Genomic DNA, 23,470 nt, shown 5'->3' with positions numbered 1-23,470 from the left:
TACGCGTGTGTGTGTGTGTGTACGCGTGTGTGTGTGGCTATGTTCTGGGAATCAAGCCCAAGGCCTTGATCATGGGTCTATGTGTTCACCACTGAGCTATACTCCAGAACCTTGAGTTTTATATTTTGGAACATGTAATAGCATAAAAGCTTAAAATCAGGTGGTTGACCTGCTTAAAAACAGAACCTGCAACGCCAAGAAGATTTGAATTTTCCCTGACATGTGCAAAGGCATTGATAGAGAAGCTTCTTTGGCAAACTGAGTGATAGGCACTCAGTAAAGCAAGGGCTTTGGATGTGGGATAGGAAGACAGCTGGCAGTTCTACATAGCAGACTTTCGGATCTGATCCAGCATGCTCCTAGTGAGAGGGACTGGGTGGTTGCTAGCTTGGTTGCATTTTTCAACCTCAGCACCCATGGTTTGCTGTATGAATTGCATTTCTATGCAAAATTTACTGTGAACAAATATAAGCTTGAAAATCAAGCACTCAGATAAACAAAAGTACAGGTTTATGTAACAGCCACTTAAATTACCAAATGCTCCATGGGATTATGGAGAAAAAATTGATTCAAAAGTTTGGACCATTTTCTGGGGGTTCAGTCTAGGTGCAGCTGTTCAAACATCACCAAGAGGAGCATCATGCCCTCTTCTAGATATATACCACGGGTGGGTGGAACTGAGTACGCTAATTCCTAATTCCTGGCTTGGAGCTTGCCCACGTGTAAAAGGCACTCCACTGATTCTGAATACCATTCTGGAACCACCCTCAATGTTTACACAGAAAATAGCAGGCTTGCTCCTGAGCTGATAGGAGGGCTGAAGAAATAGCAACTGCTCAGAATCAATTAGCTTTGATTTATAAAGCAGCATCGCTGACACGTGTGATAATTAAAATATCAGATTGGTTATTATTCTATTTGCATTGCTGCACAACATACACTAAGCGGCAGGGGAAGGTATTATTCCCACAGTGATGTGAAGATTGTTCGGAGCTCCATACCAGAATTCAATGGGGCAGCTATATGGGAGAGAAGTGACTTTGAATACCAAAGAAGTTTAATTTAAACATTCCTTGCCATTTATTCAATATTTATTGCATGGTATATATTATGCTGGTCATAATAATAATGATAACATCTAAGATTTATTGAATTTCCATTTGCGCCAGCAACTGGTGTTAATGTTCTGTATGTGTTAACTCACATACCAACCTGTAGAAATAGTGTTTCTGACTCCATTATTAACATGAGGAAACCTAGGCACAGAGTGTTACAAAGTAAACAGGTCTAGACTGAACTATTGTTATGTCTGGCTTCACATCCTATCACCTGCATTAAGATTTTTTTTTTTTTTATGGTACTAGGTTCTTTAAAGAGCATATGCCATCCAACCTTTACAGTAATCCCACTTCACAGAAAACTGAAGGTGCTAGAAGTTTAGATACTTGGTCATGATTTTGAGACACTAATCAAATGGTCTCTTAGATAGGATTTTTTTTTTTTTTTTTGCTGAAGTTTCTATTATCAAGGTGATTCACATATAATACAGAGAACAGGCAGTTTTTATTCATCCTCTGTAGACATAGAGAAAGCTGATATTAATGAAATCTTTGAGGGTCAGCAAGATGGCTCAGCTGATAAGAGCCAACCCTGATGACCTCAGTCCTCAGGATCCACATGGTAGAAGGAAAAAAACCAACTCCATGAAATTATCTTCTGATCTCCATTGCATGAGCCATGGCACATGCCCCTCCCCCCAGAATAAATAAATCTGTTGCTTTTGAACACATGCTTAACTACCATGGAAGAAGAGAATTGCTAGGGAGCAAATGTTTCACTTCACTGTTGTCTTTATGTGGCTCAGGGTCTCCCAGTGGCTTGGTCTGGAAAGAGACTCTGAAAACTCAAACAAGCTTTCAAAGACACATGTAGTTAGATAGATAGATAAAGATGTTATAAGTCACATTCTATGCAAATAAAAGATAGGCTGAGATGCTTGCTGCCTTCTGGCAAGCAGAGACTCAGATGACCTCCATGCTGTGCCTCAGACAAAATAATTGGCTCAACTTAGTTCATACTTAATAATAGACTCCCCCCCAAAAGCCATCCTGTCACCGATGCTTGATAGACATAGAAGTACTTGCTGCCTTTGAGTTCTGTGTGGGTGTGCAGGTTGACTATTGGATAACTGTGTTTTCCTAGACATGACAGGATGGAGCTGGTACCTACTGGAAGCAGGCATTGGTAGACTTTCTGTCTTCACTTAGCATTTCAGGGACAGGCAGGTAGGTAGACGTGGGGAATGGGGGTGGGAACACACATGTATATGTGAGCATACATGTAAAAATACTAATTTAGGTTTCAGAAAGTCTTGTGATTCGATCTAACTAATTTGCTTCTATCAGAGTTTTATGGTATTCTCACAGCTATCAGTAATGCAACAATTTTCACCTATTTTTCCTGTTAGCTATTATTCATGATTTTCTTGTGGAATCCCTAAAGGTTTTAAGCTGGATTTGGTACTCTTCGGATACAAAACTCTCAAGTCTACCACAGCCATCAAAAAGCGGCAGTTCAATCCATAGTAAATTATTATATAATCATTAGAATTCTTTTCAAATCATAAAAATTAAAATTCAAGAATCTCAAAAAGACACTCAGGCTTGCCTTTCAGGGTCCTTTTAAGGCCTAATTATTTTCTCTGAATGTGCCTTGGTATCTGGCTTTGAATAGAATTCTAGGCATAGTTAACATTAACTATTATGTACCCTACATAATAAGGCCAGTTTTGGCCAGCTATCTGTCTGGTAGATCCATCTGTATTGTAATTTCTTCAAAACCACTCAGAGTGATAGTTCACTTTTTGAATATCACTTCAGTCCTTTAACAGTGCCATGAAGAGAGAGTACGATTTAGCACAATAACTTATTCTGAGCTCAAATATAGAAAATATAGTTGTGTCCATCATGACTGATATTTTTGAAATCATTTTCCTCAATGAAGGTATAAAGTTTACTTTTTATGAGTACTGTTTTTCAACATGCTTTATTGAACCTAGCAAGGCATGAGCATGCATCCAAGATCTTTCTCAATCTGTTGTTTTCAAATGCTATACTTGCGATCTTAAGGGTCTTCTATAGGACCAAGTATTCAAGCCTTGATTGCAAGCCTACACAGCATTATTGTGAAGTGGTAGGACATTTAGGGAATGAGACCTGGTGAAAGAAGGTTTGGTCACTCAAGGCAACTCTTTGAAGAAGGTATTGAGATATCAGCCTTTCTTTCCTTCTTTCTTTCTTTTCCTTCCCTTTCTTTCTTTCTTTCTTTCTTTCTTTCTTTCTTTCTTTCTTTCTTTCTTTCTTTCTTTCTTTCTTCCTCTCTTTCTTCCTCCCTCCATCCCTTCCTCCTTCCCTCCCTCCCTCCTTTCCTTCCTTCCTTCCTTCCTTTCTCTCTTTCTTTTTTTCTTTCTCTCTTTCTTTCCTGACTGTTATGAAGTGAGCAGTCTCCTTTATCATATACTCCCATAATGATGTACAATTTCACCACAGGCTCCAAATCAACAGGGCCCAGTGAACATGGCTCAAGTCCCCTTGAAATCATGAGTCCAAATCAACCTGTCTTCCACTAAGGCTGATTATCTTAGGCACTTGTTCTCATTAGCAGGAAGTTACACAGCACAGTAGCTGTCAAGAGATCATATTTTGTAGGCATAACAATAGGCTCTGTAAGAGTGCTTCACATCTGTTAATCCAAGGGAACATCATATATAGAGTAAGGCTCCCAAATTCTGAATTTCAAGAGCACGAACAAGTCTCCTTATTCTAGGTGAACTGAACAATCCAGATACCCTGCCACTCGTAAGGCATCATGTAACAGCTCTATGTTATAACCAGCCCATTCCAAATCCATATAAAAGCAGCTTTGGTATCAGGAAGGAAGGCGTGCTTGAAATAAGCCATTCCTGGGTAGGTGCTTCTTGTATATCCTCAAAAACATGGTAAAACCCTCAGATAGCAGATACTATGACTGTGTCTCCTGTCCCAGTCAGCAAAACAAGAGGTTTCTGTTTTGCTGACCAAGGTTCCCATAGTCTGACATTAAACTGACAAAGCCATTTGGCAGCTGCTCTAAAGTGTTAACAGTTTTACCTTTCCCATGAAGGTCACTTTAAAGAACATAAAAACAGAACAGCCTGCTGGTTTTACTCTCAGGGAACCTTAGGAAAGACACTATCTTACTTTAAGTGATAGCCTTTATGTGTGTTAAATTTAACTTTCTCTGACAAAAAAAAAAAATCTTTATGATTTCTCACTGGCTGTGGTTTGCCCAGAGGGTAACGGTGGCTCCATTTCTTACTCGCACACTCACCTAGACCCTGGTGAGTAGGAGCTAGAGTTTGACACCTGCCCTTGCTCAATCTCCAGAGGAGTTTCCAATCTTAGTGGAGAAAGTCCCAGACTCTCAGGCTCACCAGGGCAATGTGCTCACATTCAGGTTTCAATTTTCACTCAAGTACTTGAGCAATCTGAACAAAAGCCCTGCTTTGGGCAGAGTAATAAAGTGACCTGTGACTGAGTGCTTTTCAAGGGTTGTCATTGACTGTGTTTGGTGCTTACAGATGTGATCCATAAAGGAAATGGAGGGTATTTGTAAACCTTTTGGACAAACAAAGAAGCTGTGTTCCAGACACCTGAAGCAATATATCAGATTACAGTACCACCTAATACTCAAGCCCAAGCAAGTCAGACTCCAGAGTTCTTGACTTGGAATTAAAAGTCTGTGGCCAGTAAATCAAATGTCTAAGTATTATTTCAGTGGAAAGAAAAAAAAAAACAGAACAACTCAGAACAGATCACTTCTTATACAGGAGTAGAGAGCATGCATTTTCATAAATCTAAAGGTAACAGGCTACTTTTAAGGTCATGGTACCCCCTATTTCACAACACATTGTTTCTTTAACAACAACAACAACAAAAGCAAACAAACAAAAACAGAATCCTGAATTCTTGTGATGCAGATGTATCACCCACCATCTTCGTGAAGAAGGTAATCACCACAGGAAGTTGTTTTTCCACTCTGAGTAGACATTCGGTGATCTTGGCAAGTTTGCTATTTACTTCATTAAACACCTGTTTCTGTTGAGGAACACAACCATTTGAAGCTCTGTTCACTTGCCTTCCTGGGAAGCCAAAGTTCCTCTCTTGCCCTAAATGTTTCTGCCTCAGTACATATTTATAGTTTTCTGGACTCAGTTCCCTGCCTCACCCAGTGTTACTGTCACACCCCAGGAAACCCCACTCCCTCTTCCAGGTATGCCTGTTGCTTCTTCCTGTTTTCTACTCAACGGTCTGCTTTTGAGCTTGGACATTGCTGTCATTGTTACTATCTCCATTCTCCTTGTTCCCACAATGATCGCTATACCTAACAAGGCATTTATTGCATGTCTGCAGTTTTACTGAGTTCTTTATACTTATTGCTTCTTTGTGTGTGTGTGTGTGTGTGTGTGATTAGAAGTGGCGCTATCATAATGATTCTCATTTTTTAAGTGAGAAAACGAAAGTTGAGGCAAATTGTGTTACCTATGTAAAATATTTTTCTTATGTAAATCATTTTTAAAAAAGACTTACTTTAAACTATGTGTTCATGTGAGGGAATGTGCACAGGAGTACAGATGTATGAAAAAGCCAGAAGAGGCCATTGGGGCCCCTGGAGATGGAGTTAGAGGGAGCTGTGACTCACCTGCCATGGGAGCTTGGAACCAAACTTAAGATCCTCTGGAAGAGCAGTAATGTTAACTATTGAGCCATCTCTCCAGGCCTTATGTAAATGTCATGTTGTTGTGGAGACTTCCCATAATTCCTAACTGTCCAGGAATGAAGCTCTTAAGCACTAGTCCTTCTTAGACTACGGGCAATTCCCTCTCCTCTCAGCATTTCATCAATACTATGTTATGCAGTCTTTTCCTTTATTCTATTACATGTACTCTGTAACAGAATAAGTCTCCTGAGGTAAATGTAAACTAGCTGAGACCCACAGAGCAGGGAGAGGATAACTAGGAGACACAAAAAGCCAACCTGAGCATCTAAGTGTCTCATAGCTAGAGAACATACTGATGAGTGGTATTTTCCAGCAAGCCATCTGGGGTGGGTGCAAGGCTTTGAGAATATCCAGGAGGATACCTGTGCAAAGCCAATGGGTCCTTATGTCTGGCCACACTACTTCCCCTGGTTGTTAGTCACTCTTCTCTAGATGTTTATGGAACACTAAATATCTAGGGTACCTTGAGAGGTATGAATAACACAGCCAAGCTCCGTCAGATTGGCCTGAGCCTTGGTTGGCAATTCAGATCTGGAAAAGCACCGTTCACGCAGCCCACCTCCTGTCACATCAGCTTCACTCTGGGTCCTCATTAGAGGAGGCTGGAGCTCCAGACAGCACATTTGCTTAACATACAAGGGTAGATGGTCATTTAGATACTTGTCAAATCCCCTCGTCTTTATAAGATCTGTTGCCTTTTAGAGTCCCATCATTCTCCCTGCTCCTGTGAAAGGTTACCAAGATTACTTGGTTGCCAAGCTTCTCTTCTAAGTGACTATATTTTGTATGAAGTCTGGCAGGGGAGGTGCAATGCGCATTATATAAGGAGCAGCCCAGTGTACCTGGAGTTGAGAGGGGCTCACATTTCACAATTGCAGAACATTTGACAAGGCCCACACAATTGCTCTATTAAATTAAACGACCATAGACTCCATCTGCGCACATAATCTCCACACAGGCTGGGCTCCTTTACAGCCAATAGCCTGCAGGTGTGCAAATAAGTGCTCATGGGCCACACCAGATGTCAGGGCCTAATTAAAATATAGAATGAAAGTGCTCTTCCCTTGGTACTGAGCAGACAGCTCTGCTATGCTTCTTGGGATAGGAAATGGTAAAGACAGAAAATGTAATTCTAGTCAGGGAGAAGCAAATGGCTGTGTGAAATCTACCTCCTGAGAACCACTTAGCATGGAGCGGCAAGTCAAAAGAAACCATTTGTTCTCTTGTCCAAGGCCATTTTCACCTGGCCTCCATAATGCAATTAGTGCTTCTGTGTTTTAGTTCTAGGGCAGGGGCTCCGAGTTAGGGCTCCCAGCTTGATGGTTCAGATGCTGGAGTCGGATGGTGCTGATTATGAGCAAGCTGTACTGTTCATAATTTTGACCGGGGGCACAGCCATGTCACCTGGATTCTAAGTGAAATTCTAAAAGGCTGAACAGAAAAGCACAGCTGGAAAGCTGTCAATCACCTAAGTAACAGGCGAGGAGAAGTGATGGGGGTAACTGCCATTCAATCCCAGAGGTGGGCAGGAGAGAGAGCTCTTTCTGTAAAGTACTTACTACGGAAACAGGAAAAACTGAGCTCAATAGCCAGAAGCCACGAAAAGAGAGCAAGGAGTGTGTGTTTGTGGTTCCAGGCCTGGAGAGGCAAAGCCAGGAGGATCCTTGGGGCTTACTGACCAGCCAGTTTAGCCTACTGGTGAGTGCCAGAGCAAATGAGAGTCCTTGTCGCAAAGCAAAGCAGAGCAAAGCAGAGCAGAGGAGAGGAGAGGAGAGGAGAGGAGAGCAGAGCAGAGCAGAGTAGAGTAGAGCAGAGCAGAGCAAAAAACAAAAAAACAAAAAAACAAAAAACAAAGCCAAAAAACCAACCAAACAAACAAACCCTAGGTGGACAGTGCTTGAGGAACGACAGTAGAGGTTGACCTCTAGCTATGACCTGCACATGCACACACATGCACACACATGTACACACATGCACACACATGCATATATGTGCATGCATACATACATAGAAAGTGAAGTCCATAGGAGCTGAGGAGTCTAGTGAGATGGACATGTATGATTGGCTGGGTTATAAATTCTCTCCCCCTTCTTTCCCCACCTCCCACTTGTACTACTCTTCCTCAGCATTTCTCTCTTCACTCTTTCTCCCTCTCACCTCCTCCCCTGTCTCTTTAACAAGCCCTTTCTTCTTTGTATGTTGTAAATACATGGGCTATGGAGGCAGGAATATCTGAGCCTGAAGTCGGCTACTGAAGCTTCCATTGTATTTCCACTAGACGTTTCTCCCACTCCCTATTTCGTGGGCTTAATTTAAAAAAATTATATGAATTCTATTTGGAGACACAACTCGAAAAATGAAATAAAATTATCTTAAATACTGTTAGCTCTTGATTAATTTCACCAGTGATGCTAAGGGACCTTTTTGCTTCTTCGCCATAGCCCTCTAACATGCCGGCCCCATGGAAACTTGTGTCATACATTTTTAATTTAATGACTAAGTATTTATTTTAGCATTGCTCTATAGAAAATGGAAGTGGCATATCAAAACCATGGTTTCATAGGAAACAAAAGATTGATTTAAACAATATTAAGAGTTTTAAGAGGTCATTTGCCAGGTTATGTGCTTGCTATTAAATGTGAAGACATGGGTTTAAATCTCCAGAAATCATGTAAAATCAGCATATAATGCCAACTCTTCCTTGGTGAGATGGGACACAGAGACAGGAAAATTCCCCTGAAACTCATGGGCCAGCTAAGCTGGTATCTGCAGCAGTGCAAAGACACCGGTCTCAAGCAAGATGGAGGAGCAACATCAGAAGGCTCTAGTCTGCACATGAACGTTATTCCAAAGCCCACAAGACACATTCATACACACACATTAAAAAGCAAAATAAATTACAGTAATGGGCAAACATTAGAATACATGGTTTTCAGTTCGGGAAGCAATCATACAGGTGATTTAAATGTATAAGGATTTAGAAGGAGCCAGTACTCGTGGATTCACTACATACTGGGTGACGACCACACACCTGGATCCACATTTCTGCTGTTATTTATTCCTTCTGCACCTACCTCCTAAGGCTATGGACTCTCTAAATGTTTAGTAAATCTGCTAAAGGAACCAGGGCTGTGGTTTAAATATGGCTCTGGTCTCAGTTCTGGAGCTTCATTTCTTCAAAGGCATCACAGTGTCCTCAGAAGGACATACAACGTCTGCACACTGCAAAAAGTCGCATGCAGTAAAAGATTGAGCAGCAGTGTTGGCTTCATAAAAGAGACCTTACACTTTCAAATCAGCCCTGATAGGCAAAGATGCATGTCTTCCCTTTACCAGGCAATCGAATTGGCATTAAAAAGGCTAAGAGACTTACATAGCCAGGACCCAGTGCATTTGGGATTCTCACTAGATATTGTTTAATACCATAGAACATGTTAACTCTGGTTCTGGTTGACTACAAGTCTTGGGTCTCTTAGTCACAATGGAGTGTGATTATGGACTGTTACTATAAAAAAGGTTCAGGCTAGTCATCCCAGCTACTTGGAAAGTCAGCCGTAATCTTTGCTAACTGAGGGGGCAGGAGGATCGTACACTCAGGCCCTGGCTGGGATATAGAATGCATGCAAGACCTGCCTGGGTAATTTTGTGAGACCCTCTCTCAAAAACAAAAGCAAAACAAAACTGACACAGCATTATTTGGCAAACTGCACATAACAAATTGGCCACCCTTCAACTTTTTTAAATGTTCATCTTGCTTTTTCAAAGACACACAATGTTTATTTTTGTTACATGTAGCTATGTGTGGGACTATGATATGAGATGTTTATGATAGTCAAACAAACTAAGATGTGTGTCATTTCATGATGTCTATTATCTTATGTGTGAATGTTACCAAATCAATCTTAGGAAATTTCTAATGTGTGGCACAGTATTATTAGCCATAACTCCATATACTTTCCCTTTAGCTGTCTTTCCCTTCTTGCTTTGATTTAAACAAGAAAGGATGAGGAAAGGACTTTGTAGCAGGAAGAATGGCAAGATGACTCCCAGGATTCCTGGCTGCTGTCATATATAAAACAAAACTCTTACCATTCATTAAGTACTCTTGTAGATATGGCTGGCAAGGGAATCGGCAGATCACTTCAAATTCCAACACACTTGGCCTTAAAGTAGATGAACCTGTATGAGTCTGACTAGTCTCAAAGGGCTCCCCTCCTGGAAAGAGATGCACAGCACAAGAGAGGTTTTCCAGTGCTAATGAATGCATGGATGGATGGAGTCACATGGCAGAGAAGGGAGAGGGCTAATGGCATGGAGGAAACTGGAGGGTCCCAGTTCTGACAATCAGCAGGACATGTGAACTGCCATGCTCCTGCTCCAAGGGACTGATCTGGCTGACCATCCGAGTGGGTTGAAAAGTGAACTTTCCCAAGACCCTGTGAGAAGGACCAGGACTCCACTGCAGCTGTGTAGACCCGAGTAAGGAACCCAGCCACACCTTCTCTGGATTTCTGCCCCATAGAACTGGGTCTTGATAGATGGGTGGTGTTTTCAGCTGTGAAGTTTCTGTAATTTGTAAGATAGTAATAGGAAACTAATGCAGTGCTTAAAGTCATAAATGTTAGCCCTAATTATATAAATGTAATATTTTATTACACATAATGCATTCAGTTGAATCATTCACTGTATTTTTCACTCTCAGATGAGTAAGTTTAACTGCCTATGAAGACCAAATTCAGATTCTAACAACAATTATTATAATAATCTAACATCTGTTGAAAAATTATGATGTGTTCATCCTGCTAAGTGCTCTCTATGCATTGACTCACTTCATCCTCATAATCTTATGGAGTGAGCACATTGTGAATCATTTTACAAATGAGGAAACTAAAACACTAATGGGGATTGAAGCCAAAAGACATTGTGTTGCTTTAAGGAAAAGTCATTATCCACCATGATAGCATTTATTAAGAACAAAAGTTTTTCTTTTATTAAAAGGCGGGATTTTTTTCATCTGGCATTGGCATATGTTTTTATGTTTATGTTCATCTGTAACCCTGGAGGTCACATTTCCTCATCCTTATCAGCAAAGAGCAACATGGGGTAAAATACATGCTAAACTACAGTCCTGCCTTTCTAAGTCTACTGAAGAATCAGAACCTCGGGGCTCAGAGCACTCCTGCCATTCAAAAGTCACCTCTTCTATTTTGTAAGTTTTACTGTTTTATTTGTAAACTGACAAATTACATTAACAGGGCATAAATGTAATGCTATGATTTATGATCACCATGTGGAATAATTAGATCAGACTAATTACCATATCAATCATCTCAAATACTTATTTTTTATATGGTTAGAACACTGAAAATTTACTCCCAGTGATTTTAAAATCTTAGTTATGGTATTTACATTGATGTGTGGTACTTCTTGAAGTCACAGAAAAGCTTCCTCCTATATAACTGAGGATTTTGTCCCTCAACCATCCTGTCCTCATTGTCTTTCATACCCCGGCCTCTGAAACAACCCTTACACTGTTTGCTTCTCCTGAGTTCAATTATTGTTTACTTCCACAAGTAAACAAGTACATATGTAACTATTGTTTTTCAAGATAGATTATTTTACATATCAAAATATTCTTCAATTCCATCCATGTTGCCACAAATGACAACAGTCTTCTTTTAAAGGCAGGATGATATTCTTTTGCATTATATGTGGATGATACTATAAGATATATTATATATACATATATTTCCCACATATAATATGTGTATATATAATTTTCTTCATCTGTTCATCTCCTGATAGACACTTAGGTTCTAAATTATCAAGGTAGGTCAGGTATATCTTTTATATTCCAGTTTCAAGTCTTTGGGGTAAAATATCTGGAGGGCTGGGGTTGGGTTGCTGGGGTATTTGCTAGTTTTTCTGAAAAACATTCATGAATTTTTCTATCTGGGATATACTGATTTATTTTTCCCAACAGAATATTAGGGTTTCTTCTTTTCCCAGGCTCCTCTAGATATTAGCCTCCAATTGGGTCATGCCCATAGGTCTGTGTTGCCATATTTGTCATTCTTACCTGCTCCTTTCCTCCAGGGAATTAATATCACTCAGGAAGCTAAGATCAGATAGTTTCTTTGGTATACAGATGCCTGGGCTGTGGTCAGAAGCTAGCCAGAGATGTCTTAAAGCTCAGAGAGATGCCTGAAGGTCCTTGGGTTAATTATTACTGCTGGACTCTGCAAGGTAAAGGCCAGAGGGAGTAAACAATCAGCTAACAATTCTAAACCTTTGCTAACACATGGGTGAACTGGAAAATCTGGACCACACTTAGTAAAGAAGACCCCAAAGCTGTCCTGGTCTCTTAGTTTCATCGTGCTGATTTGATGAGAAGATCCTTAGATTTGGAATCAAGAACATTGACCTACAGGTTTCAGAGCCTCTCTAGGGCTCAGGAAAGTGATCCAAGGTCCTCCTAAAGAATTTTTTTTTTATTTTAGATATTTTCTTTATTTACATGCGAATTTCTCCATTCCCAGTTTCCCCTCCAAAAAACAAACAAACAAACAAAACCAAAACCCTGTTGCCTCCCCCCTCCCCATGCCTGCCACCCCCGCCCTCTCCCACTTTCTGGCCCTGGCATTCCCCTACACTGGGGCACAGCCTCCTAAAGATTGATGCTGAGTATTTGACAGCTAAAGAATCCCAAGGAGCTCTGAACAATAGACACTCTTATTCCCTAGATTCATAGACTTAGAAACCATTGTAGTCTTGGCTAGGGGAGCTTGGAGTCTACACAGATATTGGGTCTATGACACAAATCACAAAGGTACCAAGACTGGGACCCAGCCATGTACATCTCAGCTAGATTCTGAATAAGATGTGTTCTGGAGTCACTTCCATCTCTGCTAAAAGGATGTGACTAACGAGAATGTTGTTCCACAGCATACTTAATGTATCTGGTGTTAGGTACATAAGCGGCTCCATTGTACAGCTGAAGAAATATGGATGTGGAGTAGTTATCTCAATTGTTGTATAGCTTGGAAGGGCAGATCTAGACCTAAACTCCAAGTCTCTTACACTCTTGAGAAAGAGCTCTTGCTTATCTTTCAGTAAAATGGTGTCATGCTCTGGATTAGATACCCACAGGGAACCACTCCTGTTCTGGCCAGTGGTCACAAGATGCCTGACCTGTCAAGTCCTTTGAATACAATAGCAGAATATTCAAAGGTCATTTAAACACTGGGTTACTACTAGTAGCAACATAATTTCTTCACAAAATATGGTAGCTTGGAAGGCAGTTGGGCTGTTTGCCATTGTAAAGTCTCATGTGAGCTATTGGGGGGAGTTAACACAGATACCCTGTCTCTTTCCTATTCATACATACATTTTTCTATTTAGTATTTTCCTCTACAGTTAGGGTATCACAGAAGACCTTCCTAGGGATTTAATTAAGCCTGCTGCCTTCTTCTGCTGTGGTTCATTAGCAACTTCTCCAGTATAACCTGAGGAGGTTCACATACAAAATAAATGATGTTGGTTTTCAGTTTCACCCTGAAGGAAGAGTGACTGGGGGTCTTGGCAAAGTAAGGACAGCTAATGAGGACTAAATGATTCTCAGATTGGGCTAGCTGTGCCTGCACCCTCCGAACATTATCAGTGCATTCCCAGAGGAGCAGAAACAGTCTTAAGTGGACATCGGGAACAGAGAGACGCAGGCTTCTGTTCTTCATCCTTCCGTCTCGTTGCCATGTGACGGCAGGCAAATTTCAACCTTGCCAGGGTATTCAGAAATTTGTACAAGCAAAATATGAGTTAAAAATAGCCTTTGTCACTTCCCTTGGTGCTGTTAGTCTTCAAAGAGACATGCTCTTGGTAAGCTGTTTGCAAAAGACATGACTCTATGACCCATGCCTTTCTTTAGGAAAGTCATTCTTTTTCCTGAGGCAATTAGGGTACTCTGGCTAGCAGGTAGAGAAATCATCCATGAAGGATTTATTGCCTTAGGTTTCTCACTTTCAGTTTGAAATCAGAATATAAATCCTTAGTGTCTCCTTTTTTGTTTTGGTTGGGTGTTCTGTTTTGTAGGCAAAGCAGGGCTAAACTCAGGCTCCAGCTGTGTTTGGCTCTGTCTCTGTGTGAAGGTCAAAGCCTGGTTGCTTTCCCCAGGGATCTTGTCTTCCATGCCTTGTTTTGACTTCTAGTCAAGTTGACAGAGTCTTAAGGTTGCAGAGTCACTCCCTCCCTGGTTGTAGTTGTGAGCCGTGAATAATGTCAGCAATTGGGAGAAAATCACGCTGGTGGTGGCATGCCACCTATTGTCTGAATCAATACCTCCCTGGCCCACTAGGCCCCTGTAGAGACTCAGATGAATCTTCTGAGTCCAGAAGTCAGAACTGGTTTGTTCAACTCCTTTGAACATGGCCCTCCCCAAGATGTACTTTGGTTCTGTAGACATTACTAAGCTGTGGCTGTTGATCATCCGGATCCCTGGACTTTGTCCTGATATAAGTCTTCCCAAGCCATCCCTGTAGAGACCCAGCCAAAATGCATGACTAGAAGGTCTAATAGTATCAGATTTTTAAGAACATACCTAAGCAGTGCTTATGAGGACAACCAGTTCATGTAAATACTGTTCTCTTACTTAAATTTGATAATGATGTATACCTCCCTTTTCACAACTTATGCCTCTTCGCATAGCTTTTAACCTTTAAGGCCAACTGTTATAGTGGAGGGCCACAGAATATGAGAATTGCCTTGCATGTGATGAGATTGGTCTGTAATAGTACCTTAAACTTTTATTCTAAATATAATTTCAGTTTCAAATACCTTGATTTGTTTAAACGATATAATAGGCCATGCAATGTTGCTCCCATGTTTCAAATTTCAACTCCATCCATTAAGCCCAACAAGTCATCCTGTCTTCTGCAAGGAATTTAATCTGTCAAATGAAGACAGCAATTATAGCTATCTCTCAGAGCTGCTGGGAAAAGCACAGTCCCTCAGTATCACTCAGTAAGTCAAAACTTTTACAATGATTGTCCAGAGACTCCAAGCCATTTGAACTAGGGTACCTAGGAATCTTTGCAAAAGTGATGGGTGTTAGATACATCAAGGAGTCTCATGGCCTCTCATCAAGCTATGTATCCTTAGAGAGTCAAGACTGTGCTTTGCTTTAGTATTGCCACTGCTTAGACCATGGTGGGTACCTGATCAGTACTTGATGAATTAATAAGACAGAGTGCTAAGTTCAAATCCCAGGGTTGTTATTTCTGGTCTTGGGTAAATTGTCATCTCTGACGATGAGCTTGCATTTTTATGAAATTGTGAAGAACAACCTTGTAGGGACAAATTTAAGACACGGTGACTGGGGTGGCTGGAACTGTTTGCTCAGTATGTGCCAGGTGCCCCCTAAACACTTTCTGTGGACCACAACATTCCATTCTCACAGAACTCTGTGAGGTGTGGGTACAGTTACTGCTGTTTGGTAGGTGGCATGGTTGATATTCAGAGAGATCAAGAGGTGTTCAGTTAATACAACTATATCATAGGGATGGTGCCTCAACCCAGGTACATTTTCTTCAGATTCTGGTTTTGTTTTTGTTGTTGTTGGTTTTTTTGTTTTGTTTTTGAGACTGGGTCTCCCTCGTGGAGTTCAGGCTGACCTTGATTCATTAAGTCGAGGATGACTTTAACTTCTGATCCTCTTGCTTCCATCTTTCAAGTGCTGGTATTCCAGGGTGTGGTTCATACAGGGCTAAGGATCAAACCCAGGACTTTGAGTACTCTAGGCAAGAAAGCTGGCAACTGAGCTGCATCCCCAGTCATCAGCCACCTGACTCTCTAGGTTTTCCACAGATTCTAGTAAAATCAGAATCTAAAAGCAGCCCCTGCTATTATTGTTGGTGGCATTCTTGCTTAGATTGTTTTCTGGGGACACTCTACACAAGTGAAAACTCCAAGCAACCTAGTTAGTTTCATGATTAAAAGACTATGTCCACTCTTGCTCAGTCAGAACTCGGAGGCTGAGGCAGTGTGTGTGTGTGTGTGTGTGTGTGTGTGTGTGTGTGTGTGTCCTCCTGGACAGAATGCTTTATGCCTTCAGAAGCCATTTCAATTAGGCAGATGCTAATTATTGTCCTTAAGCAGGCCTCAGAAGGCACTAGGGAGGCAGGTTTTCACAGCCAGTGAGCTCTCAGTGATCGTACATGATAGGTCAAAGGAAAGCAGGTGCCTGAGCTTGGCCTCATGCTCTAACACAGGAAAGCAAGTCCCAAAGCTAAGGAAGACTAGAGATGTCCTGAGCCATGGGGGTTGTCCAGTCCCAGGGCAGCAAACTTGGGAGGATATCTAGAACTAGCTAAGTAATGGAGATGATACATGTGTTTGAACACCCCAGGTGGGCACCTCCAGCTTGTCCATCATTCAGCCCTCATTTTCTGGTGACAGTGTCCAGTTTTGGGAACTGACCCACACAAGGTAAGTATATGAACGTATAGCTCATGCTTTCCCCACCATACCATGCTGTCACTGATGTGGGACACTTGTGATATTCCAGATAAAGTTTGGTATATAGCCTATGGTAGACCTCTTATCCACATTTTTCTCATTTGCATTGGGAAATCCAAAAATGGAAGGTAAGTCCTTCATTCCTTTAGACTTCAAGGGAAATTTGGACAATATTTCTCTCTTACTAGCTTTGCAGGGCTTGTTTAGCTAAGGTACCAAGTACCAGAGGAAAGAGGACCCGTAGATCACACTGGAGAAAAAGGAAAGCATTCCGCTTCTGTTTTTCAATGACAGACCTCACAACCTAGTGCCATCAGTCAGCATACAGTTCTTATATGGTCAGAGGAAATTTAGAAACAGATATAGAGAAAGTAAAATGTTTGCAAAAACATTTACTTAATGGATTTGTTTTTTACACCATGCTTATAAGAACAAATCAGAATCAACCTAAATATTCAGCATTTGGGGACTAAATATGTGTTTTTAGTTCATTCATACAATAGAATGTTATGAAAAATAAAAACAATAAGCTAACTACTAGCCGTAATAATGACTTATGAGATAAGATATCCTAATGGTATAATAGTGACACTTATATCTTGGGGTTTACCAACCAACAGCTGTCTAAGTGATCTTAAAGCCTGCCAGATGGTAAGGAATTTATAATTCATACCTGGTACTATAAACCTGGAGAGCTACCCATGGCTACAGAGGTGATAGGCTCTAGAAGAGAACCTACTACAGTAATTTTCCTAAACCAATATAATCTCTAAATGCACTCTAAATACTTATGTCAATTCTTACCACGGAAGCTTCTATTGCCACAGATGGAGACTATTACAGAGACTTAAAATTGTCAAAATACATAGAACAAGCATTTGTGGGCACCCGACAATGGAACATCTAAGGCTCAGGTAACATCACAAAGGAGGAGGCAGAAAGATTATAAGAGAACCAGGATGCTTGCTGCTACATAGTATCACTCTTGAAATGCATCCATGAACTTGCAACAACATAGCTGCCTGGGCAAGATTGGTATAATAATACGCCAGCTGACATGCCAGTGTGGATGGGTCAAGTTTCACAAGGTCCTGCCCCTAGATGGAAACATGCAGGAAGTCAATAGTTATATAGAGAGGGAGAATCAGTTTCCTTCAGGGATGAACTCACACATAGTTGTACAATCTCAAGTGGTCAGCCCTGAATGCTTGCATATATAAGCAATGCTAAATGGACTCTACTGTTTGTATATGCATACGTATGTATATACTTCACATTTATGCATGCGCATACACACATATTATATCTACATATACTGTATATATGTATATACACTTATATATGTATAAAAAACAGTAACAAAGAATAGGTCATGGATTTGGGAGGGGAATGTGGGGAGAAGTAGGAGAGAGAAAGGAGGGACAGAGTAATGTAGACACACTGCTCATGTATGAAGTTGTAAAAAATTAAAATTAAATCGAAATTAAGAAAATCAGCTAAACACTGTATGCCATCTAACTCAAACTCTGAGAACTAGGAAATTAATCAAAAACAGGGTGTGGATAGTGAGTAAACTATCTGGGTCTGAAAAGGCATTACATCTGCATATGCTTCTGCATGGTATAAGATTTCACTGAACATTAACATTAGTACAGGTAGCTGTTTTAGGAAAGGAGAGTTTTGAGACAGCTGGGGAGCTTAATTTTTAATTAAACATTGATTATGTATTAAATATATTTTTACTGTACCCATGAATTCCTCTCTTAGAATATACACAGAAATAATTTTAAAGCAATAAGGAATAGCTTGCTAGAAAGTAGAGAGTCTCTCTAGGAGTCAGCATCTGAATATTCATGTGTTTTTGAATCAGTGTCTCACTTAGGGTCTATATTGCTGCACTATGACCAAGCAAGTGGGGGAGAAAAGGGTTTATTCAGCTTTCATTTCCTCATTGATGTTCATCACCAAAGGAAGTCAGGACAGGAACTCAAGCAGGGCAAGAACCTGGAGGTAGTAGATGATGCAGAGGCCACGGAAGAATGATTTGTGTAGTGTAGCAGAAGCCAGAGGCTTTGATCCAGACTAATGGCTCATTTCAATGAATGTTTGCAAATAAAGAAGTGTGGACAAAAGGGTATACTGTAGGACACACTGTGACACACTGCAACTTCTACAATGAGATTTTTTTTTTCTTTTGGAGGAAGATGGAAGCCAGATACAAAGGGATGGAGGGATGAGTGGGACTGGGATGTGTGATGTGAAATTCATAACAACAAAAAGTTAAGTAATAAACAAGAAATACATAAATCTAATAATAAGAATAATTAGAAAATAAATATATGGCATACATTATTATATCTATATATCTCATATACCTGGTGCCTATTACCAATCACAAAATAGTTTTCCTGGTAAGCTCAGACATAGTCACAGATTCACTCCTAATAAAGTTTATTTTTTAAATTAATAATTGCAAGCAGCATAAATAAATATATATTATGAATAATACATTATTCACAAATGTGTACACTGTGGAACAGTTAAGTAGAACTAATATATTAGCATATATATTTTCTTATGAATTTGTAGCCTTTTTGTGAAGTTAACACTTGAATCTTACTCTTTGTGGTTTTCAAGAAAATAATGATAAATCTGTTTTAAAGTAAGACAGACCTTTGTCTTAATGCCAGTACTGCCTATTCTTAGTTGTGCTCTCTTGAATAAGAGGTTCCATATCCTGTGCTTTCTTCCTCCCTTTGTAATGGATGTATTTATTATAAGAAGTCATAGTGAAGATGAACTGGCAAAAGCTCGGGGTAGCAGGCTGAATGAAGTTGCTCCTTAATACAGTAGAGCTCTTGAACTTATTCTTCACACATCAATGAGGTTTATGCTTTTGACTAATGTTTCCTTAGTTTATCATGAAGTTTACTCTCTATAACTGATTCATCTTTTATTCTCCAAGTACATACACATACTGGCATACCTATAGCAGGCACTTGTTATATATTGGTGAGCAATAGGTAGAAAAGTCCTTGCTCCTGCTTACAGCGGGCTTATAGTTTAGACCAAGGACTGATTCTGTTTAAGTAAAGAAATGAACAACTATGCCAATTGCTTGCCATGACAGATATCTCCTTAGTGCTATTGGCATGGTGTGTCTCCTTTCCTTCTTCCTTTCACCATATCTTTCCTTTCTTTAACAGGAGCCCAACGTCTGGCAAGCATATCCAGAAGGGTTCTGTTCTAGTAGCCCACAGACAGAGTCTGAATCTACCTCTGATGACTCTTCCCTTGGCAAGGTCAGGGGATTAGTCATAGATCCAGGATGATCAATAAAGGGATAACCATCTATGTTGAAAAAGATTTGTATAAGAATGTTTTGCTATAACTTAAAATAACAAATATTTTTAAATAAGGGATTGAATAAATAGGTTGCCATTAATACCTACCTGAGATGTAATCTAAGAAAGAGTAAAACTGATGTATACACATGGAACACATATACAAAAACTGATGTATACACATGGAACATATATACAAACACTTAAGGGGAATATGTCTATGATGTGCAGTTGAACTTAAAATGCAGTTATCAAAGTAAATACATATACATCATTATGTATAAATACATACTTATATGTAACCTGTAAGGAAACTTCAGGAGTACATTTATATGTATACAGATCTAATAGCCCATGTCCTGGTTATCACTGTTACCAGCTGGAGAACTTAAGTCAAAGAATATAGTAGCAGGTACATATTTCATCTTGCCTGGGTATCATAATTATGCTATAGTTGGAGGCCTTCAAGGGTTGTCATGGATGTTTGAGATAGATCTATAAAAGTGATGTGGGAGACAACTGAGTCTTTATGTACCAATTCAACTACATCCTATAACTGTCCAAGTATATGTCCAGCTCACATCTGATACTTAAAACTTAATAGGAACCTTTTAGGGAAATGTTATTTTCTATTGCCACACAAAGCAATCACCTATGTTTGATGAAGGGGGTTTGTGTCTGGAAGGATAAATTTGAGAGTCATGTTAGTAGAATAAGCTCCTATTGGTAATTTTACAGCACAAACTACAATGCTTTAGCTGATCCCCTACTCCCACCCCAACCCTGATATTTAGCCTTTCTTTCCCTGGTACTGCTTTTCTGACAGGTGGAATGTTTTATTAAGCATCCAGTATCTCTGGAGCTCTGCATGTCTTTGTGAAGATCCCAGACAACTTAGAAAGTCAAATTAGCAATGCATATTTAATGCTGCTTTGTAGTTTTTTTTTTTTTTTAAGTTGGCAGCAATGTTTACTCTTTGAGGGGGAGTTTATAATTATGCAAATTGAAGAAACAGCCTGCCTATGGTATAATGATAATGACTTGGGTTTTATATCTAGAGTCAAAGCATTTCTATTCTTTTCTTAACTTCACCTGTGACTTGAGGGGAGGTTAGTCAAGGCTGTGTGTCTGCTTCTTCAGCAGGAGACCTTGGAAGTGGATCTTCATCAGCTTCATCTTAGAGAAAGGACTGATAAAATTTGCACTGCCTTTTTGTCCCACAGACACTGCCAATGGCTTTGAAAAATGAACATTCACCCTCCTGTCTCCTTCCTAATAAGATATTTCTTTTGTTTACATTTCCACTTTGCTCCAGAAGACCCTGGTGTTCCAGAGGTACCATCTCTAGACCTATGAACATTAGTGACTGGTCTCAGACAATCATGATGGGTGGTCCCACATCCTTGGTTACAAGAGTGTGAGACATTCAGGTAAGTCAACACAAGTAGAAGCTTGCTGGGGGTTTTCTAGAAAAGCGCATAAAAGAGAGACATGGACGAGCTATCTGTCTGGAGTTGTCAGGATTAGGTCTTGGTGAGATGTGATTTGTGTACACTCTCTTTATGGATTTGCTCTATCTTTGGACTTCTTGCTATACAAGTAAATAACTTAAAATATCACTTAAGCCATGGAGAACCTGTATTCTCTGCTATTTACAGACAAGCACACTTCTTAACGGTATGTATCCTGATAATTCCTAAATTGCTCAGTGATGTAAACATTGCAGAGAAACTTAAGCCATAGCCATATATTGGCATTTGATTTACCAGTGATGTCACCTTATCCTGCTTAAGTGCAGTGAAGGAGACAATTACAGTTTAGTGAATCTCCCGTGGGCACCACGGGAGTCTATGTTGTATGATCAACCGATAAGAAGAAAACCTACTTACAATTCAGACTCTTCCTTTCACTGGAATAAGTTTCTCCAGCCAGTCATGATCTTCCTGCCACTGTGAGGCTGAAAGACACAGGAGAGAAAATAAATATAAAATGTGCAATCTCATTTTGGCATCAGGCAGTAATTAAGTATTTTGCCCTTTCCCTTCCAGCTGGATGACTCCAGCTACAAATAAACTTCACAAGCAAGCTGGACATTTTCCCAGGAATCTGCTTCAACAGCAAGCGTCTGCTCCGATCAGGGAATCGGGTCTACTGTTTTATCTGCCAACATGCAGAATACAAATGATGTTCCATGTTCCCTTGGATGTCAATCTAAACATCTCTTCACTCCATGGGACACATCTCGGTCCAAGCACTTGGAGCATTTCAATTTTGCCACATAGACAGGATGAGATTTTACCCAAGTTAATGAAAATAAGACCTTAAACTTGTGTTAAAAATGTGGAAGAAAAGAGAAGTTCTATTTCTATGGAGCTAGATGTGGAGAAGATGTATTTCTTGTAGCTCTCTCTCTCTTTCTCTCTTCTCTCTCTTTCTCTGTGTGTGTGTGTCTTTCTGTCTTTCTGTCTGTCTGTCTGTCTGTCTGTCTGTCTTGCAGTGAAACAGCCTTTCCTAGTAATGACTGTATAAAAAAGACCAGAGCAACAGCAGTATCAATAAACATGTTAACATGTGAGGAGGGAAATTTCATGTAGAAAATGCCTACCTGTAGACAAAGAACTACAGGCAACTAATGACTGCCAGGGGAAGGAGAACTAGCCTTTCCCAGGGATGAGCCTAGTTATTGGTCGTCCAGTGTAAAGTGAAACCTTGCAACAAAGCCTTGAAACCATACAACAAAACATACACACACACACACACACACACACACACACACACACACACACACACTACAAAACAGACTTAGCAGAATCTATTTATAAATATTTATGCACATACATACATACATACATACATATATGTGGTCAGCCTTGGAATCATATCCACAGATACAATAAAAGACTCAGCATAATCTATTTATATTTACATACATATGCACATACATGTAAAATAATAATCAAAGAAAAAGAGGTTAATGATTTGAGAGTAGGGGCCATAGGAGGGATTCTAGGAAGCATAGCTGGGAGGGGCTGGAGATGGGAAAAGGAAGAAGGAAGTGATGTAAAACTATTTCTATTTCTACTAAAAACATTAAAAAACCTTTCTGCTTCAGAGGAAATGGAGTGGCCTTGGAAAGCATAGCTGAGGGCCTCTCTACATCATTCTAAGAAGATAAAGATCACACACATACAAACACATACATATGTGTACACACACAGGCACATGAACACATTCATGTATACCTGGATATATATACATATATGCACAAACACATGCTCACAAATATACACACACTTACATAGGCATCTTCTCACATACATGCATTCATACAAAGACACACACACACATACACACACACACACACACACACACACACACACACACACACACACACACACACACGGGCTTTAGATGCAAGTAGATCTTCTTCCAAAAGGATCAGGCCAGATGTAGTCTGCTTCCAGTTGTCTCTTCCCAGGGCACTGCTGACCTAAGCCTACAATGGGTCTTTATTTCCTTCATCTTGCCCTGATGACCTGATCATTTCTGTGCCAGGCCTCTCTGCTGACTTGTGACAGAAATGATCACATATGACATCAACTGACCTGTCCAGGGCCCAATTTACTCACCATGAGTCACTGAATAAGGGTCATGAAGAACATCCCCAGGTCCCCTACCCTGCCGCTTGAACTTTATTTGGCTTATATTTTCAAAAATAGATCGATGGTCAAATATTTATAATAGCCAGAACCTGGAAGCAACCCAGATGTCCCTCAACAGAGGAGTGGATACAGAAATTG

The 23,470-nt window shown here is 40.2% G+C and overlaps 1 protein-coding gene across 9 annotated transcripts in view; it reads right to left on the bottom strand.

The window, feature by feature from the left end:
* The window catches only part of Atp10b (ATPase phospholipid transporting 10B (putative)), a 318,086-nt gene that overhangs the window by 167,604 nt on the left and 127,012 nt on the right, over positions 1 to 23,470 (bottom strand). For 2 of the 9 annotated variants that reach the window (XM_031351454.1, XM_031351456.1), the window contains exons 2-4: positions 21,560 to 21,627; positions 11,897 to 12,056; positions 9,907 to 10,032 (exon numbers count right to left, since the gene is read on the bottom strand). The gene's annotated coding sequence lies outside the window, so the exon portion shown is untranslated. Of the gene's footprint in view, positions 1 to 9,906; positions 10,384 to 11,896; positions 12,057 to 14,646; positions 14,940 to 15,482; positions 15,524 to 21,559; positions 21,628 to 23,470 lie in introns of those variants that run through there. The other 7 variants (XM_031351455.1, XM_031351457.1, XM_031351453.1 and 4 more) reach the window with 6 other exon arrangements.

This window comes from Mastomys coucha, unplaced genomic scaffold, assembly GCF_008632895.1.
Source record: "Mastomys coucha isolate ucsf_1 unplaced genomic scaffold, UCSF_Mcou_1 pScaffold5, whole genome shotgun sequence".
NCBI lineage: Eukaryota > Metazoa > Chordata > Mammalia > Rodentia > Muridae > Mastomys > Mastomys coucha.
The sequence above is the reverse complement of the archived record's forward strand: the minus strand, read 5'-3'. Positions and strand labels throughout refer to the sequence as shown.